The sequence below is a fragment of the Protopterus annectens genome, chromosome 8.part0 (genome assembly GCF_019279795.1).
Source record: "Protopterus annectens isolate FY-2018-M chromosome 8.part0, PAN1.0, whole genome shotgun sequence".
In the NCBI taxonomy this organism is placed as follows: domain Eukaryota; kingdom Metazoa; phylum Chordata; order Ceratodontiformes; family Protopteridae; genus Protopterus; species Protopterus annectens.
Genome location: NC_056741.1, coordinates 1,527,456,519 through 1,527,469,067, shown reverse-complemented (window position 1 = coordinate 1,527,469,067; position 12,549 = coordinate 1,527,456,519).

The following is a 12,549-nucleotide window of genomic DNA, read 5'->3' as shown; positions in this document are numbered from 1 at the left end:
CTGACATGAAGCTATGATTGAACATGATGTGTATGTGGAGAGCAAATTGTTCTGACATTTGTGTAAAATACACCTTGGGATGTTGACAGGTCCCATGCAAGCTGTATGTATGACTTTAGAAAGTGCAGCTTCTACCTGCATAGTTGTTATTACAGGGGCTCTGTAGTGTACATGGATATATAAATATGTGTACCTGTTGGGGGGGTGAGAGTGGGTTTAGGTTATCCAAGACCCTATCTGGATGAACAGGTGCTATTTCTGTAGGTGCAGTACTTCTCATGCCATAGTGCTGTGAAGCACGGCAGGTCTTGTTATTGCCATTACGATTCATGACACAGCTATAGAATGCTCTGTGGTTGGCCTCATAATATGTGGCTGATTAGTTTCACAGTAACTTTGTGTGGTTTTATATGGTGTATCTGCATCTTATTGAAGCTGACCAGGGATCACCTCCACTCATGTGTGTTCACTCTTGCAACAGTTACTACCTTCTGTGGTACAATGTAAGGCAGGGTACCACCTGTTTGCCTTCTTGTTTGTGTTTGGTTGAATCTTGGTTCTGTTTCAATGGCACAATCACTGCACTTATGTGGGTGCTTAAAGTGCATTTGTGTAGGATTCAGCATTTGCACATGCATTGTCCATCTGCATGGGTGCCATGACAGTCACCACATTGCTCTTAAGAAGCATAACATTGGCTTTGGAGACTGACTATGTGTAGCATACTGTTAGCCCTGTTTGTGTGACTATGATGATCCAGGTCATTAGGGCCAATGAAATCCAACATGCATTGAGCACAGGTGATGGTACTTGCGGAGTCTTCCCAGTTCATAATGGGATAGTTGAGAGTAGCCATTATTATGGTTTCCTGTCTCAAACATAATATTCCACAGCACAATATGACAGTTTGGAATTCTGAGGCATGGTGGCTGATATGTCGCAAGGTGCAAATTGGATTCCACTTTGGCACAAAGGTAGTTGCTCAGCATAATGCATCTGAAGTTATGCAAGTGCAGCTAGCGTGGGGCTGTACATATCCTTCAGGAATATGGACACACCTGTGGCTCGTGTGTTCCAATAAAGGATAATGGGCAAGAGGTGAGGTATGTGTTATAACATGGTCATACAGGTGTGCTTTCCAGAGCGTTGAACCATATCTCAGTCACTGCACAGATATGTTCTCCATGTTAAGGATTGACGTAAGTGAATGTATATTGTGTTTCTGAAATGTATCAGTGAGTAGTGAGACCCGCAGTTTATTGCTTGGCTGTCCCTGTTATAGAAGTGGACTTTCACTTGAACTTTGCATGATGAAGGCATTCGCCAGTATCCAGATTCTCAGGGGTGACAGATGCAGGCCCTGTCTGGCAAAGCATCATGGTCTGTCAACCATGTTATCCAAGCAGAGAGATACTGGATACCCTTTGAATTACACCAGTACATTAGACAATTGTGGAATACAATCCTCTTGTCCCTGTACTGCAGTATCATTCTGGCCAGTGGCAGTATGCTACCCAGGCCTTGGGATATACCTGCAAGGGCTACAAGACCTGACAGTTTCTACATGTGTCTTTCCATGCAATCCAGGCTACTGCATCACAGGTCCTGCACAACAACATGGAATATGCCAGAGCCATGTGTATAGTTTAAAAGGTGGTCTGAGTGTATGGGTATGTGGCTAATCATGGCAGACAGGCAGCTGACAGTATGTTTGCCCTTGTATAGCTTGGTGTGTAACATAGTGCTAGAGTTTGCATTCACAAATGATTACTGTTGGGCATGTTTCTGGCCACGTGTTCTGAGGGGGTGGAACAATTTGGCAAACTATGTCATACAGTTTGTGTATTATGTTGTCTTCCTATTCCAGCTTGGGAAGTCTCTTGCTTGGCCAGATACTGAGAAGCCTCTGTGAATGTGTGCGATTTCTAGTGGTATGTGCGGGTGTACTTACTGTGTTGTGGTAAGGGTATATGTTGGTTGTGGTGATGAAATGCATGTGTTAACCTACACCTCATGACTGTCCAGTCCAGTCATGGCTGTAGACTAGACTGCCTTCCAGCTTATCCCTGTAGCTGCATCCCAGACAATGTGTGGGGTGTGGTGTTAGGTGGGTTTGGCAGTGTTCATGGCATAGAGATTACATTCCCCCAGGATTGCCACATACACAAAGCTTACATTAGTAAACACAAGTAGCTGACTAGTGGACATGCTTGTATGAGCATTCAGTACTACAATTACCAAGTACTGTATTTAGTTTACTTATTGCTTATGAAGATGTTTTAGACAGTGATGCTCACATGTTAATATCTGTGTTATGGACGTGACAACACTGGCTATTACAGAAACATAGTAGCTACCTTTAGCAGCAATCCTCATCTGAGGAGCACATCACATCCTGATAGTTGATTACAGATGATGCAAGTGTCAACAGGTCTGTATCCTTTTCTGGGTATATACTCACATATCCACCAGAACCATGAGCTCTGTTGGACATGGACACCCACTCCCCAAACAGAGTCAAGTATCAATAGACTGCTGCCACTATCAACATGATCAGGATATAATCAGATAGTGTAAGCCATCACCTATGAAGCAGCTATTACACATGGGCAGCAGTCTCCTACATCTTACACTCCTACTGCAGATGTTACACTGGAGTTAAAGATGATATGCAACTTGTTTCATTACCAGTACTGTGCACAACCTTACATACAGTATTTGCAAGTGGCTGTTAGGTTGGCAATGAGAGGTTAGGCTATACAAACCTGAATGTTTAACCAGTGTCTCTACTCTCAATATCCACTCTATGTAGGTGTGCACATAGCCATTTGGCCCAGCCCTGTAACAAGGGTCATTACAAATTTGCATAACATGTACACATACCCAGCTGTTATTGTTGCAAATGATACTAGAAAGGTGGATATTACATGTCTTATGTGCATGGATAGTTACCTAGCTCTTCTGATTTTCTTTGCTATCATGCTGCTAAACTGTCAGATGACTACAATTCATATGTATCCTGCTATTGAGTATTGTAATTGCCAATAGACATAACTAAGGTTTACATAACATAACAGAATGCTATGTAAAATGGAATACAGATCTGCCTAAAATACTATACATTACACAGTTATTGGCACAATATCCCTTAATGCAAATCATATTTGCACAGTAAGCCCACCTTTGACATGTTCATCTAACTAATACACCCATACATATGTCTACTGTTACAATATATCAACATATACAATCCCCTGTTATAGCACATACTTGTTGGACCGGCCCTGACACCAACAGTGGCTGGAAAAGAATTGGTGAATTCCAAGCCCACATATATCATCCCTTGTGGTGTATGAGGAGTAAGCCTTGTGACCTACAGCAGTACACACATAGAATACTATAAGCATTACTACTGTTCAACAATACATCACTACAAGATAGCTATTTCCACTATATGCATTGATTACACTGTAATTATTACAGAACAGGTACTACATACACAGACATACTAAAAGTGATACATACCTTCTTGGTAAATGGAGGTGTTATTGAATGGTATTTTAATTCTATTGGGTATTTTGTACTGTTCTGCAGGTATATACAGATGGTTTGAATGTGTGACAAGGCATCCTTTTATAGTTAGAGATTAGTAACGTGTGCTATCCTGATCAGCAATTGGTGTTCCAATGCAGTTAATTACATGCACATTGGCTGTGCAGCTACTCCATTAGCCAATACCATGGCAACAGTGGAGTATAGCTGAGTACTCCACTTGGGCGTTGTCCCTTTGCCTTACTTGTGAGGTGGACAGCCTGGAAGTTTTGTCTGCAATCTATTGCAACAGCTGTATGGTGACAAACACGAATATATTGTGTATAATGTCTAGAGGATTTGGTCTAAATGTAAGTACTGCTGTTATATATCTGAACGTTGCTACTTGTGCAGGGTTTGTCTGTACCTAATACTTCTGCATATGTTTCAGTATGGCCAGGATATTTGACCAGCTCAAGGCTGTATGGCTATGCATATTATGTTAGTGGGTTTACAGTGTGCTCACCAGACATCTTTAGTTTGGTGTACATGTGTATCATACTGTGCTGATAATCAGTAATTGGTAACACTTCCTGGTGTAATTACTTTTCAACCCTATGAAACAGGATTAGTTCAAACAAACCCTGTAACATCAGCAGCTATTCCATTGTATAACAGCAAGTATTTCACATAGGGCCATGTTAGTGTGTCTCTGTCCAGGTATGCCAGGGTTTCAGCAGATGTTGTACAGTGGGTGAATAATTGGTTATGGTATGACATTATGTATTGTTTGTCACAGTTAGTCTGATTGTGGGGAGATGGTGGGTGTACCTATCAGACCACACCCTGCAACTGTGTAGGAACTATCTCATCCCCATTATCCACTCTTCTATTTCTCCCACTGTGGGTCACCTCTTCCAATCCCTTCCACCACTAAACCTTTTCCATATAACTACTTCTCATCTACTGTTTAGTAATACTTCTATTACTACAATGGCAATAACTAAACCTTCTAACATACTCCTCTTACAAAGTTTACTCATACTTCTCCCTACTCTAACTCTAGCATACCTGCTAACCTCCTATGAACATCTAACACAGTCACACATCCTATACCCCACCAAACAATTGACCACTTCTTCTCTACCCTCTCATACTGAACATTTCAATATAACTTTCACTCCCAGCTATCTACCACCCAAATACCATAGGACAAACCACATTAGATATTACCTCCCAAATACAAGAAGACATCCTTTCCTTCTCAGTAAATATACTCAGACTACATATCTAACACTACTCCTCCCCCTAAAGGATGGAGACATTCACCCAAATCCCGGACCAAACACCTCCAACACCACTCAACCCATTACCCCAAACTCCTCTACCATCCATATACTAAAAAAACCATCCAACTCACTACTAATAGCTCACCTCAACATACGTAGTATCAATAACAAAATTACTCAACTCCAAGCTCTCCTGGAACTCTACTCCTTTGATATTTTGTGTCTAACAGAAACTTGGTTAAAACCCACAACTACAGACAATGAAGTTACCCCACCTGGATACAATATCTTACGTCTCGACCGTGCAACCAAAAAAGGTGGTGGAGTAGCAGTCTTATTTAAATCTAATTTTCAAATTACAACCTTCCACCAGAATCCTCCCCATGTCTCTAACACTGAAATACTTATTACCAAACTTCAGCTAAACTCTGTTAAATCTATCTATATTATCTGCATCTATGTTCCTCCAGGCAATAACATTACTACCATTGAAAACATACTCTGTTGGTTATCTCAAAACCTCCCTCAAGAGACCATCATTCTTGGTGATTTCAACATTGATTGGAAATGTTGCAACAATAACCACCCCACTACCCATATTAATCTCTATGGGTTTACACAAATAATCACCTCACCCACTAGAATTAACAAAACCAATAAGAAAGAAAGTACCTTAGACTGGATACTAATCAGTAATCAACCCCAGACCTACAATTCTGGAACCATCCCAGATAATATAAGTGACCACTTTCCAACCTATGCCATTAGGCTTAAAACCAACCCACATTCCAAACCCATATTTAGAACAATTAGAACCAAGAAAAACTTCAATCTCGATTTATTCTTAAGTGAACTTAAGGCTTGTAATTGGTCCCCATTAAAACAACTTTCTCTTGATGAAGCTGTCGACTACTTCAATGCTAACTTCCAAGCCATCCTTAACCAACACGCTCCTACCTGCTCTATTAGGATAAAAACCAAACCTGCTCCATGGCTTTCTAAGGAAACTAAGCAAAAACTCAACCTCAGGAACAAATACTGGCACAGATCACGCTTAACTAAGAACCCCATTGACCTCCAAAACTTTAAACAATTAAGAAATGAAACAAAAAAAGCCATAATGACTGATAAACAAAACTACTACCTACATTCGCAGCAATCCCACCACAATAAACCACAAAAATTCTGGGCAAGCATTAATGAACTATTACACCCCGGTCAATCTATTACACCAAATCCACAAGGCTCTGACCACAACAACACCAAACAAACTGCCAATACCTTTAATACCTTTTTCACCGAAACTATTCAAACTCTAGCCAGTCAACTCTCTCCACAAGATTCAAACACATCTAAGACTGAATCCAACCCGCCTCCCCCATTTCACTTCCAACCTGTCCCTACAGCTTTTATTCTCACCCTTCTACAGAAACTCAAACCTTGCACTCCCTCTGCTGACCAACTACCTGCAGAATACTTACAGCTAGCAGCCAAATCTATTGCCTACCCCATCTCCGTTCTCATCAATAGAAGCATTACTGAAGGATACGTCCCCATTCTTTGGAAAGTCTCACATATTATTCCCTTCACAAGGGGAGACTCACTGACCTTTCCAACTATCGTCCCATAGCCCTACTCTCCCTTTTATCTAAGGTTATGGAAAAATGCATCCACAGGCAATTATTAGACCACCTTCTTCATAAAAACCTGCTCTCCAACTCCCAACATGGCTTCAGACCTTCCCACAGCACTACTACCGCCCTCCTTCATGGACACCATCAACAAAAAACGCAACCTTAACATGCTCTCCTCTGCACTTTTCATTGACCTGTCCAAAGCTTTTGACATGGTAAATCACAATATACTCATAAACATTCTGAAATCTATGTTACTTGATGCACTAGCTATAAAATGGTTCCTATCCTACTTAAATAACAGACATCAAGCTGTGCTCTGGAATACCACTCTTTCGACCCAACTACCCGTTAATATTGGTGTCCCTCAAGGGTCCATATTAGGCCCACTCCTGTTTTCCTTATTCATCAATGACCTTCACGAAGCAGTTCCCCAAGCTACATGCATACAATACGCAGATGATTCTACACTTATATGCTCAGCCAAATCTGAATCTGAACTTCACTTCCTTACACAGAACTTATTTAGCTCAGTAGAACTATGGTTTACAAAACGCTGTCTCTTACTAAATCCCAAAAAAACTAAACTTCTACTTTTTACACCTACCAATAAATCCCCACCAATTGACTTCACTATAGCCTCCAATAATAGCACCATTATATCCCAGGATCTTACTACCAAACTGCTAGGTATCACCATAGACAACAACCTTAACTTTGACACTCATATTAATAATATCTTGAAAACAACTAACGGAAAAATAGGCTCTCTATATAGGATCAAACCCTTCCTCACCCCTGCAACTAGAATAACTATCACCCGCACCCATCTAATCTCTACCCTACTCTATGCCTGCCCCATTTTCACTAACCTGCCAAAAATAACCTTAAAAACTAGAAAACACCTACAACAACATAGCCAGATTTGCCACTGGTAACCCTTTTAAAACACACCACTGTATTAATCTAAAATACCTAGGGTGGCTTGAATTACAGCAACAGCTGAAATATAATCAACTGACCATTGCCCATAAAATTCTTTATCAACCTGCTAAGACACCCATACTATCTAACCTTATTCATCCCTACAATAACCTGAGATCCCTAACTCCTCATAAATATTGTCAAATCAAACAATAGAGCTGGAGACTCTCTCTTCACTAACACTGTTGGGAAAATCTGGAACTTTCTCCCCACTGAACTTTCAACACTTCCCTCTATTTCCTTGTTCAAAAATAAACTTAAGCTCTTCCTTAAAACTCATTGGATGTGCCCCTGTACTAAACCTGACTAACCTACATGCTCTCACTACTTGTTTCAACCCCACCTTATATGCTCTAGCTACCTATTTCTACCTCACTCTCTCAGCTCAGTAAAACTCTCATCAGAACTCAACTACCATTCTACCTCTACTACCTAGCCTTCCGATTAGTATACTCTCATAAAAGTTCCAATCTTCTTGATTAGAACTTTCTTACTCATCTTCTGTTCCAATCTTACTTTCCTTTTCTCCCCTTCTTATATCTGGAATTATATTATGTGCTTTACTATCAATCTTTCTGAACAGTTAAAATACAGCTTCATGATAACTTGTATTATGTTTAGTCAATATTTTGTGTTATATACTCTATATACCTGTAACCACTTTTTAGCTAATACTGCCTTAGTTATTATTAATGTAGTTGATCTCATGTATTTGCTTCTGTAGATATGTACTGTTATTGAAGTTTGGAGCTTATCTCCCCGGGCCTCTACTGAAAATGGGCATATATCCAGCTAGACTAGCCCGGTCAACAAATGTAAAATAAAATAAATAAATAAAATTAATAATTAGTCTGGGTGTGGGGGAGATGGTGGGTGTACATAGCAGATGCAGGTGTGTAGGAACTGCTTTTATGCATATTCTATATGTGTGTGGGTGTTCTTTCCCTATGTGAACACCTATCCCTTAGTGGACTAATACTATGGTAATTGCAGGCTGATTCATTAAGGCACTGTTAAATGCTTCCTGTATAGCATGCAGGTAATGTTAGTCCTTGAATCCTTTTGGCAATACATGGAAATGTAATAAAGTTTTGCTAAATGAAAGATGTCTGTGTATTTCTGTCATGGATATTTGCAGTCATTGTACTTGTGTTGGTAACAAACCCTATTTGGCTCACGTCCATAGAACATATTTGTAATAGTGTATTGGCATATACTCTTCATATGTTATGTTCATATTGTTTGGGGGTGGCAGAATGTGTAATTGCTATGGTCCATGTTATACTCAGATTTGAACACTTCTGATGCTGTATACACACATATATGTATGTATATATATATATATATATATATATATATATATATATATGTATATAGATATATAATATATATTATTGCATACATTTATATGTACCTCCATAGATGTGTAGATGTTTTTAACCTATCTATATATCTACATATATGTATATCTCTGCATATCAACATTTATCTATGTATGTATCTCACTCTCTCTCTCTCTCTATATATATATATATATATATATATATATATCTATATGTATATATATGCATATATGTACATCTGTATGTATAATATTATATATATATATATATATATATATATATATATATATATATATATATATATGTAGCATGCACTTTTCATTGGGTACATGGTGGCTTGTCCTATTTCCGCACAATCAATCCTTTTGTGTTTTAACCTGTCTGAATACACAACTGGCATAGGTACATCTCAAGTAGCTTACTGGTAAGTTACTGACGATGGTGTACATGCTTGCGGGTGGTTATAATTTTACCTCTCAGAGCAGGCACTGGTAGGGAAAGTGTGATTAACGCACATTTAAGCAGTTGTAAGCAAGTTTGCCCATGGTCTGCTTGATGGTAAGCAAAGGTTACACCTGTGAAGTGCTTATCCATTTAACCGTGTTTAAGCACCGCTTACCATAGTGCAAACCCACGCAAAACTGCTTACAACTGCTTAAAACCTTAATTAACCTGCATCCAACAGCCCTTATTCTGGCCCTCAAAATAAAATAACAGCCCTTGAACTCGGGACCATGAACATCACAGTCACTGACTTTACCACTAAGGCATCTGAGATATGTACAAATGTTATGGTGTTTAAAATATACATTTTACTATGGCCATTCTTCATTACTGAAAATAAATGTGACAGTCAGTTGGTGTACATATGTATGTTACTTGTTAATGTTCAGATGTTTGTGGAATTAAGTGTTGCAATGTGACCTGACAGGGTGTATTATGGGTGAGACTGGTTCTTCTTTTGTGTTCTTTTTTTATTGTCCCCATACTCCATGTGTACACCTCCAGTTCACTTATTGAACATCCAACCCAGGCTCTCCTTGATGCGTAATTTCATTACCCATCATTCCTCCCCCACCCTAATCTCCACATACACAACAACCATCCCTTCTATGGGGAATAAAGTTAATATTAATAGTTATAATACCAGAGCTGCATGTGTTTTGTGTACACTTCAATACCTTTAGATTGCTTCTGTGTCACGAAGTGTGTTCATAGATGTGTATATAAATATGGCTATAGATGTAACTGTGTATATATATATATATATATATATATATATATATATATATATATATATATATATATAGATAGATAGATAGATATTTATATCTATGTGCAGACATCACTGATATATATATATATATATATATATATATATATATATATATATATATATTTAGTATTAATTTTTAACAGTTATACATATGTAGACTTGTATATGTTGATTCACAAACTACAGTACATTACAATATACTGTACATATGTACACAAAGTGATTGTCCCATTTGTGGTTTGTACTGTGGAATGCCTATAGTAAAAGGTGTAGTCTAAAGACCATGAAACATGTATACAGCTCAGATGGCTTAGTGGTAAGTCCCATGACTATGGTGTGCATGGTCCAGTGTTCAAGACCTGCGATGCTTTAAAAAATGTTTTTTACTCCAGAACAAGGCTCATTTAAGCAGTTGTAAGCATGTTTAAAACTGTTTGTGTGACATTAAAGCAGCAGTTAAACACGGTTAAACAAAATTTAAAAACGTATAACCTGTGCGTGCAAACACGGCCACATCTGCTAACTACTCAGGATATATACATTTCAGTGAAGTAACATCTCACTATGTGCTTACATAACATTACAGTCTCTGTTGACTTTACTCTCCAGCACACATGGGTTTATATAGGTGTTTCAAATGTTTATTATGCTGAAGAATACTACCTAAATATGCAAGCTGTGGTTAAGGTATACATTTTAACATGAAAAACATCTCTGACTTTATTGGGATTTGAACCACGAATGCACAGATACTATGTGAATACTGTAACCATTACACTATTGACATTAGCAGTACTTTTGCCTATTTCCTATTTAGATGATTACTATGTGTAAGCTGGCTAAGCAAAGGGCAGAGGCGTCCAAACCCATTGAGCTTCACTTACTCTTGAAATCAAAACATAACAAATGAAACGAGAGACAATAAATTAAATTCTTAACTACATTAGGCATAGCCCCTCACTGACACACTTCAAGGGAAACTTTGATGTGTGAATGGGTAACAGAATATACACCCCTGGGATCATGTGTCCAAGAACCATCCAGCCAGGGGAAGGGGAGCCCCTCCAAATTTATAGCTACAAGACCTGTTTGGAAAATTGAATGGTGTTGCTTTTTCACATTAACATGCCCTTTTTAGATCACTGTGCCCCTATCACCTTCTGCCACCAAAGTCTTCAACAGCTTCCAGCAACTCTGCCTGGAATCACATCATTGGCTATGCTTGACAGAGGCTCATTACTTCATCTGGTGCAGAGAAAGCCAACGCACTGTAGCTATGCTTCTAAATGCCCTTGGGCAGATAGCCTACTACCTATCTGTGAACCTCTAAAGTGCAGGCCATCACAGAAATAATATGTGAATAAACAGAACTTTCAGATCACAATATACAGTGAAAAATCACCATGTAGTCAGAAAACAGTTACATACAGCATACAGCAAGAACATACAGAACACTGATACTTAAACACTCCAAAGGCCTATCTTGGAAGCTAGAAGACTTGTATCAGTTTAAGGCTTTCTATTGCTTACCAGTAGGTTACCTACAGGAAAGATGAGAAACAAGCACAGATGGGAAACATGCATGCAACAATACGATACCAGCTTGCATGTGTCAGCCTTAGGCTTTTGGATACTGGCCAAGGCTATTGGCGCCAGGAGTTGTAATCACAAAATGCACTCACTCACAGTACTCCTCAGTGTGGACAACGCCAACATCTGTGCAGTAACTGAAAACTGTTTTAAGGCTCCTGAGAGCACACCAGCACTACAGGACTACAACCCATACCACACATTTTGGCCACAGAACATGGACTGACACAGACATGGAGGGGGTCTATCCATAGTCATCAGGGATACCTGAACCTTCAAGTTAGTGGGGCAGCATGATACCTCTGAGACCATTCATGTGCAGCTAACATCAGCCACATATGCAATGCAAACTGTGGCCTGCTACAGATCACCCTCCATGACCCAGGACCACCACTACACCTACCTGGAGACAGTGGAAAACATGACAGTCCTACCGAACACCCTGGTATTGGTCGATTTCAACTGCCCTACCATTAACTGGAAAACCTACTCGAGTACTCACTTCTAGGCCCAGCGCTTCCTGGAATTTATCACGTCAAATGCCCTGTATCAGATGGTAAACTCCTTAACTAGAGGTGGACACTTACTAGAAGTGGTAATCACCAACATGGGCGACAGGTGCACCATAGCAGAGGTAAACCGGTCACTGGCTAGATCTGACCATGAACTATTCAATGATGATTTCCACACCCAACCATCTTCCCCACCCAAGGTGACCACAGTGAAAACCTTTCCTACAGCTGACTTCGCACTACTAAAGACAGAGGTGGGAGGTTTCACAGCCCCCACGATAATGGAAAACACTGCTCAAGATACAGAAAGATTTACAAATGCACTCTATAAGCACCTACAAGGATGTATGGATCGTGCCATCACTGGTAAACCAAGACTCGTTCTTCCAA